At 40.5% G+C, this 25,730-nt stretch overlaps 1 long non-coding RNA gene across 1 annotated transcript; it reads left to right on the top strand.

The window, feature by feature from the left end:
* The first annotated feature begins 12,494 nt into the window (after positions 1-12,494).
* On the top strand, positions 12,495-16,008 carry LOC128135698 (uncharacterized). The gene is made up of 3 exons (XR_008233211.1): positions 12,495-12,691; positions 14,035-14,071; positions 15,343-16,008. It is a non-coding gene; the product is annotated as an uncharacterized LOC128135698 (long non-coding RNA).
* The last annotated feature ends 9,722 nt before the right edge of the window (positions 16,009-25,730 follow it).

Here is a 25,730-nt window from a genome sequence, read left to right on the forward strand (position 1 = left end):
AAAAAAAACCAAAACCCAAAAGCTAAACTAGGGGAAAGAAAGAAAATGTATATAGGCTACAAGGGTCTGTGTTCTACAGAGACCACCACCTGAAAGCTCCGGCAGCCTCACTGTTAGACTAAGTCCCATCTCTGTTGAAGGCCACATAAACCTTCCTCTGAGAAAAAACTTTTAATGACACGTTACTCACAACATTGATTACTTTGTTTACTCACTCTGAAAAAAATGCTCTGAAAACCACCTACAGCAAACAACTCAACCAAACAGAGAAACACAGAAAATATAAAAGCAACAATGAACAAACAAATATTCCTCAGGAAACAAAGTTAAAGCATCACTTGGGCAGAATTTTAATTGAAAAAGAAAAAGGCAGAATCCTACTAAAGGTCAAGAGAAGTTTTAACATCTCTTCTGATTTTACATGGAAGGGACTAAGGTATTATTACCCTGGGGAAGAGTAAGCAATATAGTAATAAAAAGATAGCCCTTGGAGATAAAGCAGCAAGAGAGAGAAGACAGAAAGGGTTGCGAGTTGAAGGCTATGATATTTTTTGGAACTTCAGAAGATGTTTGCCCTCACCTTGAGGAGTGAGTAAGCAACCAGAATATTTGTTCCGTGCACAGAACGTGCACAAAAAGGTTCCCTTAATGGCCATGAAAATCAGACAGCAACAATAGCCACATGGTAGCACTGCAACGAATGGAGAATAAGGTGCCATTCAGCAGCACCGAATGTATCAGAATCTCATCTTAATCAAATAGCCTTCCCAAACAACATTTAAAATTCTCATCATATACAGATTAAGTATCTTTTTCTTTCTAATGCTGAAGCAAAAGAATCTAGAAACAAAGCAAGCACTCCCCAAACTGCCTACCTTTGCCAATATATTTAGCTCATACGAAGTTAATGTGAATAACCTGTAGTTTTTAACAAAGCCTAGAACCTACAGAGGTTTTCCTGACACCACCAACTTAAAACAAAGCTAGTCCATAAGATGAGCCTTTCAAGCATATTTTTCCATCTAATTACCAATACCTCTTAAAGCTTCAAAATTCACTCCAGATCAGAGTAAAGAGTGTTGCTCAGTGAATATACTTTTTTGAAATGTCTCAGTTCTTCCTGGGTCCTATGAATTTCAAAGGGGTGCCTTTCAGTCAGGGCAACGTCCCTTCAGGTTTAAGCCACCAGTAACACAAGTCCAAGCTGGAAAGGGACGGAAAACCACAGATGCCAAAGAGGGAGAAAGAAGGTGGGAGTCAGAGATGCAGAGAAAATCAACATAAATGTGACATTAAAATTGGAGACTGTTAGCTCCAGTTACAAACCGGGAACATGAGCAGGAGCCAGTACTAGTATATGACCAATTCTCCAGTTGGTAAAAAGACTAATTTCCAGGAATATGTGTTTCTGGAATAATGAAATGCAAAGTAATTGATTAAAAAAATCCCCGTGAAATGTCAGGAGGCAGAACAGCAGCAGAAAGCGCTGCGGGAGGGGGTGGAGGGGACTTCGGCAGCCTGCGCAGCCTTCATCAGCGGGGGCCAGGCAGAGCATGCATCGAGGTCCTGTCACCTCCCTGTCACAGTGCCACCCCATTTATTCCTGCCAACGTGCACAGCTTGAAAAAGGTCCACCAGTACTGCATCTATCCCAGGTCCCCATTGCTCAGGACTGGGAGCCCAGCGTCCCTCTGCCATCCCGTTCCCAGAGGGATTCCCACCACGGGCAGAGGGCTCCGAGGGAGCTCTAGGTGAAATGGGAGGTTTATCCGTATAAACGTTCCGTGAGGAAAGCCGTTGTGCAACTCTGGGCTGACTGATAGTAAATACGTTCCCCAGAAAAATGAGCCCTGTGCTGCGAGTATTAGTAAAACTCCGAGTTTTTTTAACCCTCCGTCTGTCAGGAGTTTGCACTGCAGGTCTGGCAAAGCTGCTTTGCTCACCTGCTTCAATTTCCTCCTCCACAAAATGGGGCTGGGAATTCTCATCTCATAACATTTTTTGCGCATTTGGTTTTTCCTTGCATTCCTCACAGGGATGAAATCAAGTTTTTTTGTACAATTATTTTGGGGTTTGATTTCTTGGGGTTTGGTTGTTTGGTTTTTTGGTGGAGAAGGATAAGGGAAGGAGAACACATCACCAAGGATTAGCCTGTACTCCATAATTTAAGTTAAAGGCTCTATTTTTGGAGCAGGGCTAACACTCTTGAGCTAACATCTCCAAGACCTCAGCCGAGTGTCTTATGCAGAATATTGTGGCTGTTGAACTCCTGAAACTCTTGAACTCTCAAAAATTTGAACTCTACAATTTTTTTCCCGCTGAAAATTTCATCCAAACCAATAAGCTTCCATAAACAGATCAGTTTTGAGGAAATAGTTTTCTAACAAAATTCAGGGTTTAAAAATAATTCTTAAGGAACCTTCACCCTAGCTCGAAAGGAAAACAGATACAATAAGCAGTATTGGCATTTTCTGGAAGAGCTTACGACTATTGTGTTACCAGACTAGCGAAGACTTACTGATGTGGGGAGTGCTGAGGAGAAATAACTCCCCCGTCACTCGGTCCTCCCCTTATCATAACTGCATCCAGTTCTCATGCAACGTTGCAGTCTGCTCATACAACTTACTCTGCTTCCTTAAACCTCACAAGATATTTGCATCCAACATGTAATAGATGATTACACTTCAGAGCAAATAAAGCCCTTGCTGCAAGACTGTATCCACGGCATGCACGTGCTACTGACTCTGCATCAGCAGCAATGAAAAGCATAGGGTTTAATTTTTTTTTTTTTTCATTTCAGATTGAAGTTCTTCAGTCAGGCTCTCTGTATAGCTGTCTGTGCATTTTTCAAAATAACCTTCCCTGAAGTTCTTATTCATCTATTTTGTATCTACTTTACTTTCCTCCTTTGTATGAATGCAATCCATTTTGTTTGCAGAGCTGCTTGAACAGCGCGCTGTCTGCTGTTGCATTAACTATATGGCGACTTCAATGCTACTTCACTATATCTTCAGTAACATGGCTAAGAGTTTGGTCACTGCAGGACATAATTCACAGCCGATGTCAGTCACTAGCAGCCATAAACTCCTTGATCTATTTGTCAATGCTGTGAATTGCAGTATACAAATCACTGTTTCTTTTGTGAGAAAATACAGCAACAGTGAATAAAGGAGATGCAGACGGTGCTCTATGGTGTTCCCCATTTTTTTCTTTTACCTTTCTGTGAGCACAAACATGTGTCTTTACCCGTGCATTTTCAGTAATGATTTGGGTTCCTAGGGAGGAGCACTCAGCAGGGGGAATGGGGAACACTGGATTACACTCCTGGCTCCACAGTGGCCTCTGGATCAAACACAGGGCATTCCTAAAAATACCCTTCCCACTTCTGGGAAATGCTTTGAGATCTGCAGTTCAAAAGTGCCACTGAAGAACTAGATGTTATTGATTAATGTTTTTTACAGGTGGACATTTTAAAAGTGTTATTTAAATTTCACTTGCCCTCCCCCCAAAATATACACAGAGGGGGCAGAAGCAGAGTGAGAACAAGAGAGAGAGAGAAAAACGAAGCTGTCGTAGCACAAAGGTTGATCTGGAAATGAGCAAAAATCTCTGCCTCTCAATGAGCATCCTCGGTTAGTTGTGCCAAATCTGTTCCTCATGCAAACCCGTTGCCTAGGGATGTTGTTAGGTGCTGTGGCCACAGTACTTTTGCCAATCCTGAAGATTTTATTATTTTCTTAATTTGTTGCAAGAGGCTGAAGAAGAATAATAAAAAAGGGAAATAGTGTCTGGTGACCCGTTTGTAACAATTCTAAGCTGCAGAAGATGTGGGGCCTAAAAACCTTAATGGTGCCTCCTTTAAATGTGTATTGTTTCACAGTGGACTGTAATCTCTATTTCCTTGATTGATAGGGCTATGATGCCTAGGAAAGAGTGGAATAGATGGGCCAATCAGAAATAAAGACCTAAGAAAAGGTCAAAATGGTGGAGCACTTCACTATATTTCTTGAAAGATGTTGGGTATTAAATGCCAGATGCAATCTTTGTCATGAAAATGAAGTAACAAGCCACTAGTGTGACCCTCTCCTCTGAATGATAGTCTTGTCAGTTTTTGTAATGCTCTTTCGCCAGGGTTTAAATTGAGGGAGAATGCTGCCTATCTTGTAAAATATTTAAATAATAGAATACATTCAGGAAACAGAAGGAAAATGAGAAAAGGAGGGAAACAAAAAATCCCTTGTTAGATACTTGCTTTTCAAACTTGGCCTCCTAAAATGTATTTTGTGGTACGACAAACCAGATACTAAGAGTTCAGTACATACTGGTTGCATTAGTGTTTTACTAAGATGCTTTCCACTTTGGGTTATGACGAACCCCAGTTCAGCTAGCAGTAGCAACAGGCTTGATGGTGCTTGTCTCAGTATGGGCAGACATTTCTGTTTAGTGAGACAAAGGAAACACCTACTTAAAGAAAAGAAATTTGACAGCCTTTACTAGAAAGATTACTTCCCAGTTGAGATATATAGCCTTTTACAATGCTCCGCATTACCTTTTAACATGTATTTCTACGTCATCGTAGTACTGCCTCAGAGTATTTAGATCAACATATCTTAAACTTTCTATAGAAGGTTCAGCTTGGTCATCAGTTCAATGCCCGGTAGATCTCTGGTCTGGCAGTCTTTATGCTGGCATGTCCCCTTTGATCTTTGTCACCTGCATCCTCTTCTTTTAAAATTTCCCAGCATAAAAAGTTTTCTGGTCATTGAAGGGCATGTTTGGAGAAGTATATTAGGAGAGTGCTACTCTGCTGTCACCCTCTCATAAACATTCTGTTATCTTTTCAGTGGGTGCACTTACTGGCAGGAGTACCAGGGAAAACAATATGAAAAGCTTCTGCTGGGAAAGCCAGGCTTGCCAAAGCTCCAGTGAAACTTGCTTTATTTATGCATGTAGGTAAACTGGGAAGCACAGGGTGGATGCAGGTGGAGGCACATGCCCTGTATAAATGACCCAACTGGGGTTATATACTGAGGCACCACATTTCTACCTCATCCTTCAGGCAAACAATTCACTTCTATTTGGGAGGGAATCAGCAAACAAATAAAATAGTTTTGCAGGTTTGCCCCGTGATGTTAGCGTTAGTTCTGCATCCTTACATGTGGTTAGTGTTGGGTACGGTTTAACTTATATAAAAATGGAAAAAACTCTTTCAGCTGAGGCAGAACCACAGCAAACTGCCATCAGGACAAAAGCAATTTGTCTCTGACTGTACTGGCAGATAACCCATGGTGGCACTGGCTTGGTGCCGTCAGAGAGACAAGGTCGCAGGGACTACCTCCAGCTTGCGGAGCAGGTGGACACAAGGACACTCCTTCTAGTCCTGTCCCTGATGGTTTAGACTGGGAAGCGGCTGTACACCTTGCAGCTCCCCTTCTTGCTTCATGCTTCCCTTTTCTTCCCCTGGAAGTGCAGGCATGGAAGGATGGGATTTCACATCTTGGCAGTCGTATCCCAGTATGGAGTAAGGAAGTGACCAGGATACACATCAGAGCTGAGAGCTGTGACCTGGGAAGTTCTCCCAGCTCCTTCTGTAAGGATGTATTATAGGCATACCTCAACTGAGATTGGTGTGGCAAATACTCTGTGCTGAGATTATGGATTGTCTGTTCCCTTTTTCTCTGGACCCTTGGTTTCTCCTGTGCTTGACAAAATAGCAGAGGTCTAATTTGGCCTCTTACATGTGAAGTATAAAAGTCAGACACAGACAAGAGCAGAAAGACAAGGTCAGTTCTATCAAGGGCAAGCTATAGATGCCACCATGCAGGAAAGAGAATGAGAAAATAAAGGCCTAAATTATGAATAATGAAAAGGAAACTTGCTCTACATACTGCATTTTTACACTTTTCAGCAAAAGACTGGAAATGACTAAATGGAAAAAAGTGAATTTCATGTATCGGGTTTCACCTCCTGCCCACTTTCACTCCACTGAGCTTTCCTTTTTTGACCCCTTTCCTGAGAGAAGAACCCATGAGTCTTTACCTCCTTTCCTGGCTTTCCTGAAGTTCTTAAATAATACACAGCCTTACCGTCCCCACATGTGAGACCGCCCAGTATCTCCCCATACTGCATCTCACTTTCCTCCTTCTTTCTTATTGCCTCTTGTTTAACGGGAAGACTGATTAGCAGTCTAGGAGTGTATCTTTTGTCAGCTGCTGCGTAGTTAAAAGCATTATCTCAAATAGCTCAGCCCAGATACAAGTTTGCTGGATGCGCAGATGTCAGACAAGACAATGTGCTGGGCTCCTCTTTCCACAACAATGAGCTTGGAGCTACAACTCAACAGGATAGAAATAAATCACATTTTCTCCCTTAACTGGTCTTTTCTCACCTTGACTGTTTGCCTTATGCACATTTTAAAGAGTTGCAGTAACACCACCTCAGTTGATTCTTCCCCTCCAACAAGGACAACCAATAACATCTTTCATATAATCTGAAAGATTGCCAAACAGGGTTTTTCAGATATAAAAATTCCCTGCAAGTAATGGGAAAGGGAATAAGGGATGCTATCAAAATGAAATATGCTACATTTAAAATGCTTTCATTGTGGTTTTTTTCTTCTGTATCTTTACTTTAAAAGAAATTACATTATTTCTTTCAGTGATTGTTGGTGTGAAGCTGATCAGGCTGAGATCTCTGTTCACACATCTAGAGCTTATTTAACAGCTTAGTCTTGTATAAGACTGTGTCAACTTCTTTGGCCTACTGAGCTTATTTATTGTCTTTATTCTTTCAAACTCAGGAAGCCAGAGTAGGCTTATAAAAGTCTCATTGGACAGGATTTTTTTCTCCTCGTACAGTGCGGCTGAAACCAGCTTTGCTTTCTGCACACCTTCTCCATTCCTTCCTTCATCTCCACCAGCAGTCACGGAGACCTGCCCACTGAAGACCGAAAGGGGATCTTTTCCCATTCAGCCACCCAGTGGTTCATCAGAGAAGACCACAACCATCAGTCACTTGACCATTCTTACATGGAATACTGCAGAACACTTGCCAGAGCCTCAATTTTCAGGATGCAAAGAAAGGACCTTCCCAGAAGCCTCCTGACTCGGCTCAGATGGATGCTGCCCAGTCGCTTCCCCTTCAGGCTCCTGCAGAGGGAAGGCACTGAACTGTAAGAGGCAGTCGTTCCGTTGGAGTGCAGCAGCCTCAAATTCCATCCGTGACTTTCTTATTGCTAAGCATTCTTTACCACAGCAAAAGTATTTGTTTAATGGGAACCAGATTTGGGTCATAAACCTTAAGCCTATCAAGCTTTAAGTTAGCTAATGTTTACCTTATTGTATTTCTTTTTTACTCTCTCTCTCTGGTAAAAAAAGACATTGCTGTAAAGGGAATGCGGGGAAGCAAATAAAGCAAAGGAAATCAGGAAATACTATGAACTGCATGTGACTCGCAGCTGCAGGGTTCCTCACAATAAAGAACCCTGCCTCAACAAAGTGGCTTATGTGCTTTAACAAATATCAGCTGTTTGTTTGGGGTGTAATGAACAAACTAGAGCCAGAGTGACAACTGCTTCAAGTAATTATGAAGACAGCTTGCAAACTATGGCCCCACTTGTTTCAGATTCTACATGACGACAGTCGGGCTGCTGTTGCTGCCAGCTTTATTTCTGAGCACTTTTATTTCCATATTTCAAAGGTCAGTGTGTGGTGGCGATGGCAGCCAAAGAAAGCCTGTGTGAACGGGGTGTGTGTGTCTGTGTCTTTGTGAGAGAGAGGGGAAAAAAAAAAAAAAGAAAGAAAAGCATTTTGCAGCATTACCAGTAACTGATATATTAATAATAAACTCTTCATGAAGTGTTTATAATATGTTAAAACCTAGAAGCCCAGATGAGTTTGGGGTTTCTTTGCTGCAGGTATCATTTATGTGTGTAGCGTGGAGGACTCTGTCCTGAGGAGTTTACAGTGCTAACGGTAGAGACGGCAGAAGAGTGATCCTAGGGAAACTCAACGTTCTTCTACAGAGAGCCGTGGAAACATGAACTCACTTATCCAGGCACATAGAGGGTTTTACATCCAGGCAAAACCTGAATTGATTTGAAACCCCCTGAATCTCAGACCATTACTTAGGCTGCAACTTATCCTTCCTCTAATACCTATAATTTATGTTTTATAATGCTGCTGTTTTATGTTTATACAGAGGCTGAGGATTTTGTGGTATATAATAATAATCCAAACGAACCAATACTTGTGCTGAAGAGATTATATCACATACGTGGAACAACGCCTGGTGGAACTTCTACAGGATTTTTGGAGAAATTTTACCAAAGTACTAGTCTGATTTTTCCACAAAGTGATCTAATTTTTATTTTGCATGCTTTATTTTCTTTAATGAATTTATCTACTAAATATCTCATGAGATAAATGTGAAATAGCGCAGGAATGGAGGTGAAGGAATAAGGAGAGAGTTGAAAGGAACGGGTTCCTTGGGGAGACATGGCCGGGGAAGCCGCCTTGGTTGCAGAACTGGGAGCCCGTTTCAAGCACACCTTGGTCACACCAGCATTTGTGGGAGAACGGTCTGAAGGGCATATGAAATGAATGAGCAAGTTAAGGGTCTTGACACAGGAATGGCAGGAGGTAACATAAATTCTGTGGAGATTTAAAAGCAAGAGATTTGCATGTGATGCAACAGGAGTGAAGTCCTTGTGCTGATTTCCAAGGAAAAGATTGTGGATTTATGTGAGCCACCTGGCTAGACTGGAAAAAGAAGCCAAGCAGGGTCAAGGCGAGGCAGGTCAGGAGGTATGAAATTGCTAATGAAATAGGAGGAAGGTTATGAAAACATGGAGAATAGTGTGACAAAAGTAAAGAGGCATTTGTGAGATGCTACGGATGTAAAAGTGACAGCAGTTACTCCGGCTGTTGGGAGAGAGCGCAGCCGACAGCCCAATGGTTGCAAGCCTTGGTTACAGGGAAGCCTGTGAATTATCTTCTCAGATGCTTACGTATGTGACCTGAGATCACAGTGACAGGGAGGAAGAAGGAAAATAAATAATGCATCCTGTCCTTCCCATCAAGCGTATGAGCCTTTGCAAGATGCGCTTTTCCCCAAATTACAGGAACTTAGTGATTTCTTCAACCAAATCCGAAAATCAATGCAAAACAATTGATGAAGGACAATAGACTGCTGCCAAAGGTAGACAAATGCTCCTTCAGTGAACTCTGAAGTGTTTATTAATCAGATGTAAATAGCCTTGCTTCTAATACAGTCCAGGTTTGGCAGCTGCCTAATCTTGTTTTCTCCCTAGTTTAGAAAAGACAGAGTAATTTCACTTAGTCTTAAGCCCACTCCCAGGCACCTCTTTGATTCAGAAACACTCTTTTAAGTATATCCTTCATTGTAAACATCTATGTTTCTCCAATATCCACTATCAATGAGGGTCCATATTTTTTTTTTTTTTACCCATTTAAATTCTGGCTCATCACCTGTTTCAATTATGCTTTTATATGTTCCTGGCAAGAGACTGATAAATTTTGAGAGGTTTCCTTGTCTTGGTGCTCCCGTTCCTTTGCGGAGAATTGTCTCTTCCATAAAAGATTTGACCAGTTCATGTGTGATGCATCCTTGCAGGAAAAGGCCACATTAGGTTACATGTGCCTGAGGAACAGAGCATCAAAAGAAAAACAGCCGATGAAAGAAATAAAAGTGCTGAATTGTCTGACATCATGCAGTCCTAATGTATAAAACCTTTAGTCTGAAAAGCTGAGAAAAAATCCTACTGACTTTGATTATTCCCTATGTAGGATAATTTGCAATATCTGCTTGCGACATGCGAGTTGTAAACTAACCATAAGTAAAATTTGAATCCCTTTATGATAGCCCTTTTCTTAGTTTCTTTCATAATAATAGTTTAGTTTTCTTCAAGCCTCACTTGGCAGATTTCCCAGCCTGTCTTTTTGTAGAGCAGCTCCATTAAATTCAGCAGAGAGCAGCACGTGCCGCTCTGAAGTAGCCATTTCACGAGTGGTCTCTGAATTTCTTTTAGTGCTGAGTGCATTCAGTTTCTGGTTTTCTCCTGATAATCTTAGTCTTACAGCACATGCTCACGTAGGTTTCTCCAAGGGCAGTTCAATCTCAGCTGCTCCAGCTAAATGAGGGAGGCAGGGAGCTATTGCTTTAGCTTTCTCATGGCTGTCATTTATAGTTCTTTTCCCAGTTGAAGTCCCTGGAAATTTTTGCTTCTTAGCAAACAAGCTGATGCAGTGTCCTAGCTTCCCTCTTCTGCTGCACGGCTGTTTGTTTGTAGAAATTGGAGTGCTAAGCTTAAATGCAGATATGCATTGAAGTCTCAGTAAAACCCAAAATAGCATAAATAAAACCTTGAAAATTAACCTGCCTTTTTTCTGTTACTACTAATGAGTGATTAGGTTTGTTCTCAGTAACATTTCTACAGATTACAGTTGTAAATGGTAATAAAGATGCAACATTACTAAGCAAGTACGTGGTAGATAGTCAAGATACGTGCTGTTTAGCGTGTATCAGAACAGATTGAAAAGGAGACTTAGCAACACCTCAGTAGAGCATGGTAGCATTTAATACTTGGCTTATTTTTTTCTGGTTTTATAGAGCTGTTTACTTTGAAGTTTAGCTGTTTGTCATTTCCTTCAAGGATGGACACCGTAAGAAAGGGAGATAATCAGTTGCCCAGGCCACTCCATGGGTAAATGATTGAGATGAGACTAAAATACGGGTTTTTGCTTCTGCAGTTACTCAGGTGAGCAGTGTTAAGCTGGGCTCTTATACCATATCTATGACTCTATAGCTGACACTTTTGGAAAGACATTACCACTTGAAACCAGAGCTGATCAGCCATGTTGATTAATGTGTTCGATTCAGTGGCAAATAACACAAAAATGTTTAAATACAGATAACTGATGTGGCTGGGATCCAAGTAAAAAATTGAATGTAAGAGATCACAGATTTCAGGGATGTCTCATAAAGTAGGCTAGTGGTAACAATGTTACTGGGTTTTTTTTCTTTGAAAAGTGGAGAAAAATATCTTTTCCCCTGGATTTACCTCATCTGGGATTCAGTGGGCCAGGACAAGGCAAACCGAACCCTTTGCCTCCACGATGTTAGACTTCTGCATGGTTGATGTCTCCCAGGGTATTTGTGAGCAGTGATGTGCCAGTGCAGAGCGGCTTGTAGGGAGGGCTTTATTTTAGAAGCATATTGAGTATGCTGGGAGATTACCATTTTTCTCCTTGGGTAGTCTCTATCTTTATTCTTCTTTGACAAGAAACTTAGGCTTTGATGCCAAGAAGCACAATGAAAAAGAATGGTTTTTCCCTTGCCCATTATCTTCCTCTTTGTTGAACCTGAGAATACACCTATTTATTTCTATGAGAGTTTAACTCAAGAGCGGCAAGCTACTTTTTCATTTTCATTTACTTTCTCATATCTGGTTTCTGCTTTATGATGGAATGGATGGAATTTTTTAGTGCTTTTTAAGACCGGGTTAAAAAAAAATGGTGAATAGGCAATTATAGCATGGTAATTACATTAAAAAAATCCTTGCTATAGCTGCCATTCTTGCAGCATTTCTAGTTTTGTCTTTATTGTATTACCAGCATCCATTCTCCTTATTATCTGCTGTATTTCTCTTCATTATTAACAACAGAGAAAAAAAAAAAAGTACAAAGAACTGCAGATCAAGTAGAAAATACTGACACACTAAGTTAATAAAGGATTCCCCTAAAGGTGTTTTTCTGAGATCCCAGTCTTGAAGTGTTTAGGATCTTTACGCATCAGCACAGGCAGACGTTTCTGCAGTTCAAGGTCCTTAATGTGTTCTGTACCCCCCAGGCCTTACACTTGCAAAAAGAGGAGGGAGAGGAATCTTCAGTTAAGCAAAATCTTTCTCATGTTCACATCTGCTCTACAGGGTGATACCACTCTGCTAAAAGCATTTCAAAATGTAGATTTTTCTGGAAAGACATGCTTTGGTCCTGAAAATTGAACCTAATGTATTGGTGGAACAGTACAGTGTCAAGTTTTGCTATGTCAGATGGTCTGTGAAGAACTAGAGAGGCTAGGAGATTCTTCCTTAGAAAATGATTTTGAAGTTCCTGACAGCTGGTGCAATCTGGCACATTTTAAAAGCAAAATATTTACCCAGAAACACTTTCAAACCTTTGTATTAAATTTCATGTCGCTTACTTGCCTACTGACATTGTATCTTAGGGTGGCCCAAGGACAAGTAATTCTTTTCCGCTGCAGTACATAGCAGTATTCAGAGGGGAGCAATACCATGGAAAGGGAAGTCACTCCCTTCATTGTGATGTTTAATATTTTAATAATATTGCTCAAAATATCAACTAAAAGTTCAGATCAAAAATGAGGAGGTCATAGGATATGAGGATGTCATAGGATAAATGAGGAGGTCATAGGATAAAATATGCTCTTTGTTTATGATCCAGGAGGAAACGATGTCATGTTACAGGCTTAGCTGTCAAGAGAATGGGGAAAGCATTTTGCTAAAACCAATGTCTTCACATCAGAAAAATGGCAGGATGAACATGATTATGCAGGTTTTGGATGAGAAATAGCTGGGCAAAACTGAAGTGATGCTGGTTGGTGAACTGAAATAAAAAGTTGGTTGAATATCATCTCAGCCTCTCCATTGAAGGTATATACCTATTTGTCAACACTTGACAAAGTCTTGGGAAGATGAGGGAGTTGTGTTTATCTGCTGATGAAATTGGGATGAACAGCTAATGTTGTTTTCTAAATGGCGAGGTAGGAGTGAACAGAAGTCTAGGAAACATCCATTTAAGGCATCATTATATCCATCCGTGAATACAACCTTCCAAAGGACCAAAGGAATCACCAAAGCTGAGCAAAAAATGTGAGGCAGAAGGCTGACGCCATGCGTCCGATGGCTCAGCCCAGTGTGAACGCAACAGGTCTTTAGAGAAGTCTTCCCGCTACTCAGGTCAGCTGTTGATGCCAGTTTACAGCTCTTGTCCTAGCTTAAAAAGCAATTAATGGATCAAGTCTTACCTACATAAAAGACCAAATTTCTGTGGCAGCTGTGGAGGTTACAAATCCCAAATATAAAGACTTATCTGTTTGGGAGAAGAAGGGGGTGGAGAAAGAAAGGTTTGCTATGGAATGGCCTGGCCTTGGAGATCATGCAAATCCAAATGCTGATTACATTTTAGCATGCATTGTAAATCATTTACATCCTATGTGACAGTAATAATCTCAGATTTATTCCTAAATTCATATTTTCCAAAAATCCCTAGTCCACGCAGAATTTTAGCCTGAAAGATGGTAAAGTGGCAGCGACCCTGAAATTCCCTAGGGATTTTAATGTTGCTTTTGATTTGTATGTGGGAAATCCCCGTATCTTAACATTGACACTTATCACTGTGCTAAGAAAAGTAAAATGTAATAAGGTGGAATCCCACCTAAAAGTAGAGGTAAATCTGTGGGTAGAATGGAGAAATGTAGGTAAAGAATGATCTTTGTAGCAGGATACATGCATTGATTTTGGGTGCCAGTTTACCGTTTTCTAAACTGTGGGTAGAGGGCTGTTAATGGATTTTATCTCATGGGGAGATGACCACACAGTGATTTAATTTATACCTTGTTTAATTATAAGAACAATGTGGCTCAGCACTAGCGTCCACCTTTGAGAAAATATCCCTATATAGCAGACCAACTGTTCTAGTAAAACAAGCATGGCACATGGGATCCATGCTGTATACCAACTGTGGGGATTTTGAGGACTAAAATGCATCCAGTTCTAAAATATATCTAAAATTAAGTTTAATTGAGTAGGTGGGTCAGAAGAAGTCCCATTATTTTGTCTAAGCAAATACAAAGGCTAACAAAGGATGGCCTTGGTGCAAAAGTCTGGATATTTATAAACTGGGTACAGCAAACTTCCCCACGCTATGTGTTAATTTATTAGTTTTATTTACTTATTTATTAAAAAGAATGCTATCTCTTTTATCTGTTCTCCAGCAAAGACTGCTCCTTCATGCTCAGCTCCAGTTTTCAGGTGAGTTTAGTTGCCCTTCCCTCCTGCCCTCTGTCCTACCTGTCCTTGCAAATTTGGAGGAGACCACGCTGCAGAAGCAGAGGCCTGGAGAGACCCCTGCAACGGAGGCAGTGCAGCGTTGGCTTGAGGCTTGTAGGAAGAATAATAGCTTTGACTATCAGTGGCCACTGTGCAGAAGCCCAGGGGCTCAGGTCAGTGTTGGCTTGGGGATCTCTGCACCTCACCATCTTCCCGGGTCTCGATAGCCATGGTTGTTCAGCCCTTGTCTTCCCTGACCAGTAACTGTAAAAATGACATTTATGAGCTGTACACCTCTCTTTCAGGCCTCTTTTAGGCTACCGAGGTCAGAAAACTCTAGCAGGATCAGTTCGCTCGTCCTCTGCATTTGCCAATAACGTTACTTATATTAATGTGTCTTTTCAAATGCTGCGTTGTTGAATGAAAAAATTGGTGGAGGTGAAGTTGGAGACGTTACAAAAAATTACAGTTAGTTTCATGTGGATTGAAGGCAAATTTGGAGGCTGGTGCTCTACAGACATGCAATGAAGTTAATTATCTCTTTAATCTCTTATATTTAAACCTAGCAATAAATTAAGGAAAGATGAAATTGATCTGCAGGAACTTGATGGGGACAAAGCAAGGACTATAGAAAACCAGAAATATTGTGCATAATCAAGAAAATTGCTAATGATCACTTTAATCAATGAAATTAGAGATGGAAAGGCTGCTAGGTCAAGTATTCAGTCCAAGGCCTCTGACAGCTTATTTCCTTATCACTGAGAGTACAGTCTTCAATTTCATGCCTGATTTTGGCTTATCCTTCACTTCTAGCTAACCAACAAAATCTCTGAATTTCACAGATCTGATCCTATTTTTTCCCGAAAGCTTAAGGCAAAATGAAGAAGGTATTTGCAAGAATGGAGGGTTAAAAATATGAGGGATTTCCATTAGAAAACATTCTTCCGTAGCTCACCCTAATCTGTTGTGGCTTTGCCTGGAACAGCTTTGCATTTATTCCCTGCCCTGGTCCTTAGCAGCAGCTTGCACCTTTGGCGGACGACAAGAATTTGGCAGATAGGGCTGTGGGCAACTGACGTTCTCGTTGAGGGAGAGTTGTACTGTGTCATGACTTGGGCGTTTTCCACCAGGTAGCTACAAGCTCCCCAAAACATCCCCATGAGCCTCCAGAAGGACGAATAACATCACCGCGGTTTGGACACAGGCTCCAGCAAGCCTGAACTGGAGCAGCTGACCTGTATGACATTTTGCAGGGCACTGGTATGTCCAGCTGGCCCGTGTTTCCAGACTCAGTAACAAGTCAGAAGAAGCGGTGGAAGCACTCGTCTGGTTCTGCCTCTGCTGATAAAGGACCTTGGCAGTGATGGGTTTTGGGTGGCACTTAAGGTTAGCGCTCCAGCTAATGTTTGTGCGTCCAGGTAAACTGAGGTTCATCACATCAAATGTAAGTAGGTCCACTGCCTTATTAGAGCAACAGGCCCATATTCCTCCCTAGCTCAGTTGCTGGAGCCATTTTTTTTTTGTCAAGAAAGACTGGATGGGGAAGGAGAGGACTGTATGTGAAGTGGTAGAGAGGACATGCCTGTCTGTGCATCACAAAAATCAGTTATAGAGCTGTATAACCTGAAAGATGCAGCAAACACTTGAGTCCTCCTCTCTGTTCCCACCTAGGTCTTACACAATAGGGTTGATGTAGTGTAGAGTGGGTATAAGAAAATTGAGTAGTAGGAATAAGAGTTAACTGTCTCATGATGTGGGTATAAACAGATTAAATACAATTTTAAGTACGTACTCCAAATACTGCGCTTACATAGCAAGACGCTCTTTGAGTTTTGAAAGACGAGAATGTTTCCCCATAGACACAAGACATATCACCCTCAGAAACCTGATTTATACCTAGGCTGGATAAGCCTGTGGACCAGGAAAGTGAAGTATGTACAAAGGATAGGAGTGGGGAAAGAGGGAAAATTTCTGGGGTAAAGTGTTGAATAAGCGTCTTATTGGGGGGTGGGGGGGAAGGTTTTGCACATAAACACAGAAAAAAAGATACTGAATAGTAGTATTGTGTGGGTGCTTTTCCTGTTTAAAATTACTAATCTCCCTAGAGCCATAGGTCAAAATCTAGGCAGGACTGGCTTTGCCCTTCATCCTCAGTTTTCATCTCCATGGGAATAGATTAGTGCTTAGCAGCACACGCTGCAGCAGGAAACGGTCTCAGTGTGTGCCATTCCTCTGATCAAGAGCATTTCCTCGCTCAGTATACTTCTATGATCGACTTAGGGTTTCTTTTTTCATGTTCAGCAAAGCCTTCTGCATTATTATAAACAAATGATGAAGTTGCAGAATTGTATCACTTATGTAATTTAATTTGTGCTTTTTCCATCACCCAGTAGGAGAATATATATATAAAAATATATGTATATAAACCCAGGCCTTTTCAGCTTTCTGTGCTTTGATTGTCCATATGTTCCTTTTCTTCTACCCTGGATGGAGTCTCTAAGTATAAAACAATAAGAAGAACCAACAAATTAGACCAGTGTTTAAATTAAGACAACTTATTTCTAGATTTTACAGAATACTAATCAGACCTGCTTCATCTGACACACTTGCTAAGGTCATTTTTCACTTGAATTAACATAAAATTAGATGAGTAAATTGGTGCTACATATGTTGTTTAGATTAGTTACCACTTAAGTCTCTCAACTAGCCAGACATATGGATAAGCTAGGCACAGATTAAGCAGGTCTGAGTTGACATTAAAATCCTGCTCTTGTGATAAATACTGTAATACAAACAAGTATATGGCAAATATAACCAAGACTGCATTCCATTTCAGGGTAATATGGATGCAGCCCTAGGACTATTCTGTATGTGATATGAATTGGTTCAAGGCATGTTAACAGATGACAGTAGAAAACAAAATAATCAAGTTACCTTTCTTTTAATTGTCTCCCTAGGTAGATGTGGAAGAATTTTACAACCTTGCGTATTCCAAACAGTAATTACCCAAACAACCAGAAATTATTTGTAGCTTTAGGTGGGTTTTGGGTGGCAAATTGAAGTCCTTGAATTTTCGAAAAAGCAGTCTAGTTCAGCCTTAGAACGTCAGCTCTTCTTTATAACAGTGCATAGAAGTAATCACAAAGCATTGCAATAGGTCTTTTTTTTCTTCCTAATTGTAGGCTGGAGTAGGAGCCTAAGAGTTAGGTGCTCTAGAAGCTCTAAAATTCAGAAACAGGTAGCAAAGTCACTGAGGTACCTTTTAAAATACATCTTTAGGGCCTTATTGTTTAGTCAGTATGATGGGTGTCTGTACAGAATTTCAACACGTCTGCTCCTCTGTGCACAGAGCAATCTGCTGGCAGAAGCGCACACTGGTCCGGGGGAACTGCTGAGAGCTGGTGTGCACGTATGTCGTTCGTCATGACGTTGCCGTCGGTTCTTCATTTGTTGTCACAATGGCTTTCACAGGTGAGGCTGGCACAGGGGCTCCTTGGCATTTACACCATCAGTCATAAGCTATGCCTTACTGTGGTATTCATGTGTTAACTCTTCTGCTGGCGTGTGTTCAGCTCTGCTGACATCTCTTCATTTGATCTGGTACTGGATCCATCTTACTCTGCATCTTTGAACTGCTATTTGCATTTTTCATTCATTTGTAATGTTGTGTTTTATAGTTAGGACACTGATTTTTTAAAACAATATTATTATATTTGTTTAATCACGTCATAGTGGTGGGATACAAAGGTGCAGTAGTTGTTTGTATTTTTTGAGCTATGGATGAATCCTTTTACTTCCTATAGCTGAGAAATGCTTTGCCGTTATTCATTTACGTTTCCCCTCTAGACACCTGTACTCAAATCCTACTTGAGACAACAAGAGGCAATGAGTTTGGTCTCATCTTTGGCCCTTTGTTGAGCATCAGAAACTCTTCTCACAGCAGCGACACATCTGGCAGCCTCTGCCCTGGCCTGCTGTAATTGGGGTGAAATAGACCCCGACCGAGGCGAGGAAAGCTTAAGCTTACAACTTGCTTGCTGATGCTTTGCCTGGCTTTCGCTAATGCCATTAGTTTCACACTTACATGAACTCTAAACTGCAAATATACAGATCCATTATCCCACATAGCCCTGTGTTATTTCAAGGTGACATTGAGCTACTGATCTGTGTTTTTAAACTGAAGGGTAGTCAATGACCATACTTTATCCCGTAGCTTTTGCACAACTCTGAAACTGCAGCACCGAAAGAGAAATGTATCTGCAAAAATGCTGACCACGTTCATAGACTAACTCCATATCAACGCTATATCAAAGTGTTTATGTTTGCAGGAATGTAAATGTACACTTGATTTAAAGAATTTGCTTTTGTGGTGAAAACTGTATCAAACCTACTCCTGGTTTCTAAACCCCACCTTTTTATTTTGTTCTGCTCCTGCTTTATACTTACATATATTTACATGCAACACCAGGATAAAATACTTTTGACTCCTGTAGTCAACAAGGAAAAAGGGCTTTCAACACTACGCTGCAAGAATTTCAGCTTCTTTCCCCTGAGATTGAAGTATCATAGCAATTGAAGTTGTCAATTACTTTTAAAGCAAGCTGTTTATAGACCATTATTCCCAAGGCTTTATGTGCTTGCTTTCTTTGCAAGTAAGATGATGGAGACAGTTCAACTATTAAAAAAACTGCCACCAACCCTTCTACTGAGTTCTTACGATCAAAAGACCCTCTTTTTGTCTTCTGCCTCAGTCCCCTTATTTCTCAGGTATTTTGCTATGGACTGGACAGTTTGTGAATAACTACCTCATCCGTCACTTATGGACATGAGTATTGCATAGGGAATATATAGTGAACCAAGCATATAAAAATTAGGATCAAACATTTTTCTTTGATTTGTTTCTTAGATTTGTTGTTTTATACTTTGAAGGGCTCCACAATGTGACCATCATGTTAAATAAAGAAATGCCTTCTCTTTTGTGTTCCTTACTTTAGGTTAAATAAGGTCTTTTGATGACTGATAAACGTTGGGTTTCACAAAAGTCATTGGACTTGGTAGAGATATTTTGATGAAATATACTGCCTTGCAAAGGAAAGAGACAAAACCTAGGTAATTTAGAGGTCTCTCTTAGTCCTAATTTCCATGAAAAAATGAAATACTGTAATATTCTTTTTCAGCATAGTTTAGCATGGTTTTTTCACACACACATGAATTGATACACAGCCTAAGAGAAGGATAGTATGGTGATGTTTTCCACGATGTATCAGGGGAGCGATTCCCAGTGACGGTAAAGAAGCATTAATCCCATCAAACAAGGTCCAGGTAAAACCACATCTGGAGTTTGTTGCTGCTCAGTGAGAATGAAATTACATGGGAACAACTGAAGAGGACTACAGCATTGTTGTCTACAGGACTATAAATGAAAGGGGAGTACATCTTAGAAATAAAGATGAGCAAACCAAACTGTTTAGATTCATGGAACAAAGACTGACCGGGGAAAATATTGTTCTGTGTGAATGTGTGAAGGCATTTTAGACACCAAAGAGGGAGAGGAGTTGTTTAAGGTAAAGGACAGTGCTTGCTCTGGAAAAAAAAAAAAAAAAAAAGATATGATCTGGCAACAAATAAACTTGAATGAAAATGAGAGGATGGTTTTGAGACATCACAGGAGTAAAGTTCTGGGACAGCTTCTTAACAGGAGTTATAATTGCAAAAGTCATAGCTGTCTTAAGGAGTCTGGTATTTTCACGTCGGGGTTCATGCAGTGTGGTTGCCTGAAATAGCTGAGGATCGGTCTCATTAACCCAGAAGGTCCCTTCTGCTGTTGAGTATAAGAAATGGCATTTGAGTCAGTAATTAAAGAGTCTTTTATTTTTGTGTGTGAGGGGTGAAAAAGCCTATATACAATTGTAATTGATTTTCTGTTGTTGTTTTTTTAGTTTTGGCTTTAATTTTTGAGCATGTAATCGTTTGACCTTAACGTTATCTTAAAATAGTTTCTGCGGAGGACATATATTATGCAAAGATACATGTGTTGATTAATGGTACACATAATGCAGTACAGCTGCTCAGTAGAGAAAAATACTCTATTCTAAATAAAAGAGGGCGTTATTAATATATTCCCTCAGTTCAACACCTTTAAATAGGCCCCCAGATTGCTCTATTCGTGGACAAAGCGCCAGTGCGCTGGTCTCCGTTGAGAAGCTGTTGCCCCGAGTCATCGGTCTGCTTAAAGTGTTTTTCTTTTTTTTTTTTTTTGGTTTCCATAGTAACATTCAATATTTTTTTTTCCCTAATTGTTCAGTTTCGGAAGAATTTTAGAAAACTCCCAGGGACGAAAACAAAACAATAGCTAGGGAAAACACAGCTGAAGCACTATAGGGGAACCTCCAGCCAACAGATGCTAATTTGTGAGCGTGCAGAGCTCAGGTTTTGTTATCAACAGGAAGTGGTGGTTCTGTAGCTGCTGTTTGGTTTCTCTTCCAGTAAATCTGTACCATTTTAACAGAAAGCAATATGTGGTTCAAATATTTAGAAGATAAATGTATCATTAATTCATAAGAGTTTTTTTTTTTAAACAGAAATTATATTGTGGTAAAGGAAAAAATAATAGCAAGAAAGCATTTGAGAAAAATTGTCAGTGAAGATTTATGTGGAGTTTCTTTTTCAATTCTTTTTTCGGATGAGGGTAATTCTACGATTTTTTTTTCCTTCTGGATTTTATGTAGGGTACAGAAAAAATTAGGTATATTAATTTTGCTGCATGTTCTCTCTGGTTGGTTTTGCTACCAAGTGCTAGATATGCTGAGCTGGGTAATACATTTATTATTACCCTGGCAGAGGCTGGGAACAGGAAATGAATGTCTGCTGTCAGGGGAGGAATGGTTCAAAGCCCTGCGAGGTCAACAGACGATTTTCCATTTACTGCAGTGGGTTTGGTTCAGTCTGTTTATCTCTGGTAATTCATTACGGTTTCAAGTGAGGCAAAGGGGCTGCAGAATCAAATCCATACATGTGTGACTATGGAAAGGCAGTCTGCAGTGTTTAATATACTGTGTGCAAGAAGCAGCTGGGTGCTTTTCTTATCAAAACGTGTGACTGAAGGTTGACGGTAGACTTTAGGGAACGAAGTATCACCAAGGAGCAGGGAGTTTAATGCAGTAATAAAGCCAAGCAAATAAGCTGTATAATCAAATCAGAACTATAAATTGTTGAGGAAAATGGGATTTGGCTTATTATATTCTTGCAGTAAATTCTGTCTTTGATTTATAATCTCAACTGCTACACTTGCAAAATACTGAGTTATATTACTGTATCTGTTGGGGAAAATTGCTTCAGTTGTATGATTCTCTACCTATTGAAACTATAAGCCTGATTAAAATAACATCTGGGAGGGGAGAATAAAATCCTGCGTACCTTATTCTTCAAATCTGCAGTATTTGATAGCACTCATAAATAAACTATAAGCAATGCTGCTTTTATTTATTTCACTCACTTTTTCAGACTTAAAAAAAAAAAACCCGCTGACTTTGTTTATGAGCTAGAATCCCCCTTCCATTGCTTATATCTGTAAAGAGATTTTATTTACTTAAAACATACCTTCTGTGCTAAAAAACATTTTTTACTAATCAAAATGATTTCTACTTCTTAAAGCAAATCTACTGTTAATCAACTCGTCCTGGAGAAAAATGGCTTTAATCTCAGAGACTGCATTAAACTTAGGAAGAAGCCAAATCAATAAAGGTGAAGGTCATGGAAACAGATTATTAGAGCAAACAACGGGCTGCCTACTGTACAATAGGGTTATAAAATAAACTGAAACAAAAGCCTATCAGAATACATCAAGAATGAACTTTATGAATAGGTTCCTCTTCAGAATGCTGAATGGTCAGATTTATCTCCCGCAGGTTTTTTTTTTTGACCCCTTTTCTGCCTCCCTTCCCCCAGCTCCTTTCTCCCTGCTCTTTTCCTCTTGTTTCCTGCTACGTTATAAACTAAATTACCCTGTGGAAAGATCAGTGAGCCCTGATTAACTAATGTGTCAGGTTTTCAATGCCCACAAATACCTTGTGCTGACATGTATGTGATGTGAAAAGAATATTGCTCTGAAATAGGTGAGAAACGGACCACTTTGTTGTCTCCATAGCTGGCTTCTATCTCTCTACAGACATGTAACACAAATTCCCACATGCAATTTTGAGCTGTTTTTTGGAGTGGGAGTCAGGGGAGAGATTGGGGGATGGGTCTGTAAATAGGAAGGGTGAATAGCAGCCACAATGATTGAGGACTTGGTTTAGATTCTAGAGCTTAATAACAGTTAGGGTTAATGGCTTGAGGTGATTAACTGGTTCCAACCAATCATTAATCTGCAGGAGGTGTCTTTCGTCTTGTTCATTATTGGTAAGAAATGACACCCTAGCATTTTGCTTGAACTTTGTTCTTTTGTTGTTGACAAATGAGTCTGAAAACAAATGTGGTGGAATCAAAACCTACGGCGTGATGTCACTTTTCGGGTGCTCATATCAAGGGCTGCCCCAGCGCGGGGGTGGAGCTCCGACCTGACCATGCTGGCAAAAATTTGGCTCCTAATCCTGCACCTCAGTGTCTGTTTTTTTCTTTCCTTTTCTCCCTCACTGTACTGCACACCTAGTAATTCTTAGCACTATTGAAAATCAGGACATTCACTTAACTAAATGTGGATTTGAGTCTTATCCTTGTATTTTAAAAGCAGGGATATTAATTTTTACCCAGAGGTAAATTCAGAATAGTGATGTTACCTTTGCCCATTCCCAGTTTATTTTACCCATAGGCTGGCAACACTGAAGGGAATTTACAGGAGCTGACTATAGGGATTTTAATCTCGGTTCCCTGCACTAGCCTAAGCCAAATGAAAATCTTGACAATCCACTTCAGCAGGGATGACAAGAGCAGTGCTGGAAATTTCATTGCAGCGGTCCCAAAGCTGTTGATAAGAATGCACAAAATTATTAAGCTAAAGCTGGAGAAGGCATCAATCATTTTGAAAGAAGACCGTTTGATTCTTTCCTCTAAGTCCAATCTGACCTGACACCAGCCTGACAACATCCTTTTATTCTATACAGGCCCATCACTGTCTCATTCTGCTACATTGCTAATAGAGCCAGTGACAAAAAAAAAAAAAAAGGAACAGCAATGTTAGTCTGTATGAGGGGAATGAGGGAAGGGGAAAACAGAAAAGGTTAAAGGTTTAAAGGTACAGAAAGAAAATGTCTTTTAAATACTAATTTAAACTTGCTCTACTGTTGCAGGCCTGTTTGTTACCTCCACAGAGGCATGTGAACAGTGACTGGCACATGCAATTACACTTTGAGATAAAATACGTAAGAAAAGCCTAGCATTATCTTTTATTTGAAATATTAAATCTGCCCTTGCTCTCTCTTTTATATCACAGCTGCATGAAAGGAAAAGGAAAGAAAAGGAAAGGAAAGAAAAGAAAAGAAAAAAGAAAAGAAAAGAAAAGAAAAAAGAGCAGAGGACTGCTCCTGTTCATGACCGAAAGAGGAGAAATTCCAAGGAAACCTTGGTGCAGAGGAAGCTTTGGTGGTAACAGTGGATGTTGTGGATAAAGAACAATAGCTGGCAAGAGTAGAATTAAATTAGACTTGGTGCAAAATATACCTATCTTTGCTGCCAAACTTAAGCTAGCATGCTATCGAAAATCAGGATGGAGGCTCTGCTGCGTTCTGGGCTGCCGCTGTGACTTGAGTGGCCTGTTTATTTAAATGACTGAACTTTGTGCACACACAGTAGACTGCTTCCTGTGAGTTGAGAGCTTTGTAAAGTTACATTACAAAATCAACACTGACTGTGACACGCATTGAACTCCTCGTATGGCGAGCTGAACAGGATAGCACGATGTTCTTTTTCAGGTGCACACTTCAGCAGAGAGATTGACAAAATGGGTGAGATTTTACAGCAAACTCCAAAGCAGAAAGCCCTGGAACCCATTTAAATGACTGCTTTAAATCTGATCTGCCTGCTGTTACCATTAAAGATTATAGTGTAAATAACAGTTTAGTCCCAATGCAGAAGATGTCAGAGAGGACAGCGGATAAAGGGCTGTTTGCGCTAGTTCCCATCCAGGCACAAGTGGCTCAGATTCACTGGTCTGATGTGGGTCAAGTGCTGCTGTGGGTAGGAAGCCTCATCACTCCCCTTCCTCTGAGGGTGCAGACCTGTCGTGCCCAGGAGGGGTTTCTCCGTAGCTTCTACAGCAGAGTTTCCAGGAGCACCTCTGCTGACTATCCCCTTGACCACCATAGCGCGTAACAGCCAGGTGGAGAGGAATTTCTGACCTTTTCTGGGAAAAATAATAATGTATGTTCCTGGACTAGCGGTCTGTGTCTCTCTCAGCACGTTGTGGGAGGCGAAGCTAAACCTCCTTGTACCAGACTTATCCTCGGCACCCTGCATTCCCATAGCGATGGCTTTAGCACCCGTGTGCAAGTCCGTGTGCCTTTTCTGGGCTGTGGCTCATGTCCAGAGGCTTCGGTGTCCTCACCGTGTATCTGCGCTGAAGGCAGAGGAGGAATTGCATGTTCACAAGCTGCTACACGCCAAAAGTTCTTTGCCAAATAAAAAGACGTCAGCGGCATGGGAAATGGGGTGACCGGAGCTCTGGGATGCCCATGGCACACATGCACGTGGCAGCCCGGACACATTCCTGGTGGCCTGTCGCCTTGCCTGGCCATGTGTTTTTTGAAGGAAGGGCTACCGCACACTGAAATTTCGGCCGTCAAATCAGACGAAGGTAGCCTGAAGCTCTCCGGAGTGGTGGACGCAACAGTGGTGATTCCTGTGGCTCTCCATGGACGTGAGGGTGGAGGAGGTTAGAGTGACATTTGAGGATAAAGGTACTTTTTAATCTAGTGCCCCTTTCACGGTCTCTTATATCAGCTGCCCTCTTTTCCACCCCATTAACTGTATGAGCATACCCTTTTATCAGCTTAAAGGCCTTAAAATACAGTATTTCGTATGTGGATTAAGGGCAATGTGCGGCTCTGAGTAACTCATGCTGATGAATTCCTCTTTGGGGTGAAGTTGTAGAGGAGTGCTGCAAGGTTGCATGGCTTTTCTGTGTCACTTACAGAAGTATCAGATAAATAGATGCAATTTGTCAAAACCCCAGTTAGAGGAATACATTTGTGCTTGAATACAGTATTTCCCCTAGGGTTTAAATAAGTTTACTTACATTCAATATAAGAAACCAGAATGTATTTACTTTCAGTTTTATAACTAAATCCATGACAATTTATTTTGTATGAAAGGTTAAATGACTTAATAATGGCTTTCTCAGAACTGTTTTCTTATTTTCCGGATGTTGGAAAAGAAATGCAATTTTTTTTCTCCTAGATAGTGAAAAAATACATCATCATGTTCTTGCTTTAGCTATGTAAATGACCTTACTGATAAATGAAAATTGATATTTCAAAGCTGTAGTTTGTTATAGCCTGATGGCATGTTAGCCCTTATCATTCAAGGCAGTATTTAACTCTGAATAATATATTATGCTAACTCCCTGAAATTGTTATTATGAGATTTTAATGCACCATAAAACATGTCTTATGATCTTCAGCATTCTAAAATGTCAGTCTAACATATT

The sequence above is a fragment of the Harpia harpyja genome, chromosome 23 (genome assembly GCF_026419915.1).
Source record: "Harpia harpyja isolate bHarHar1 chromosome 23, bHarHar1 primary haplotype, whole genome shotgun sequence".
Taxonomy (NCBI): domain Eukaryota; kingdom Metazoa; phylum Chordata; class Aves; order Accipitriformes; family Accipitridae; genus Harpia; species Harpia harpyja.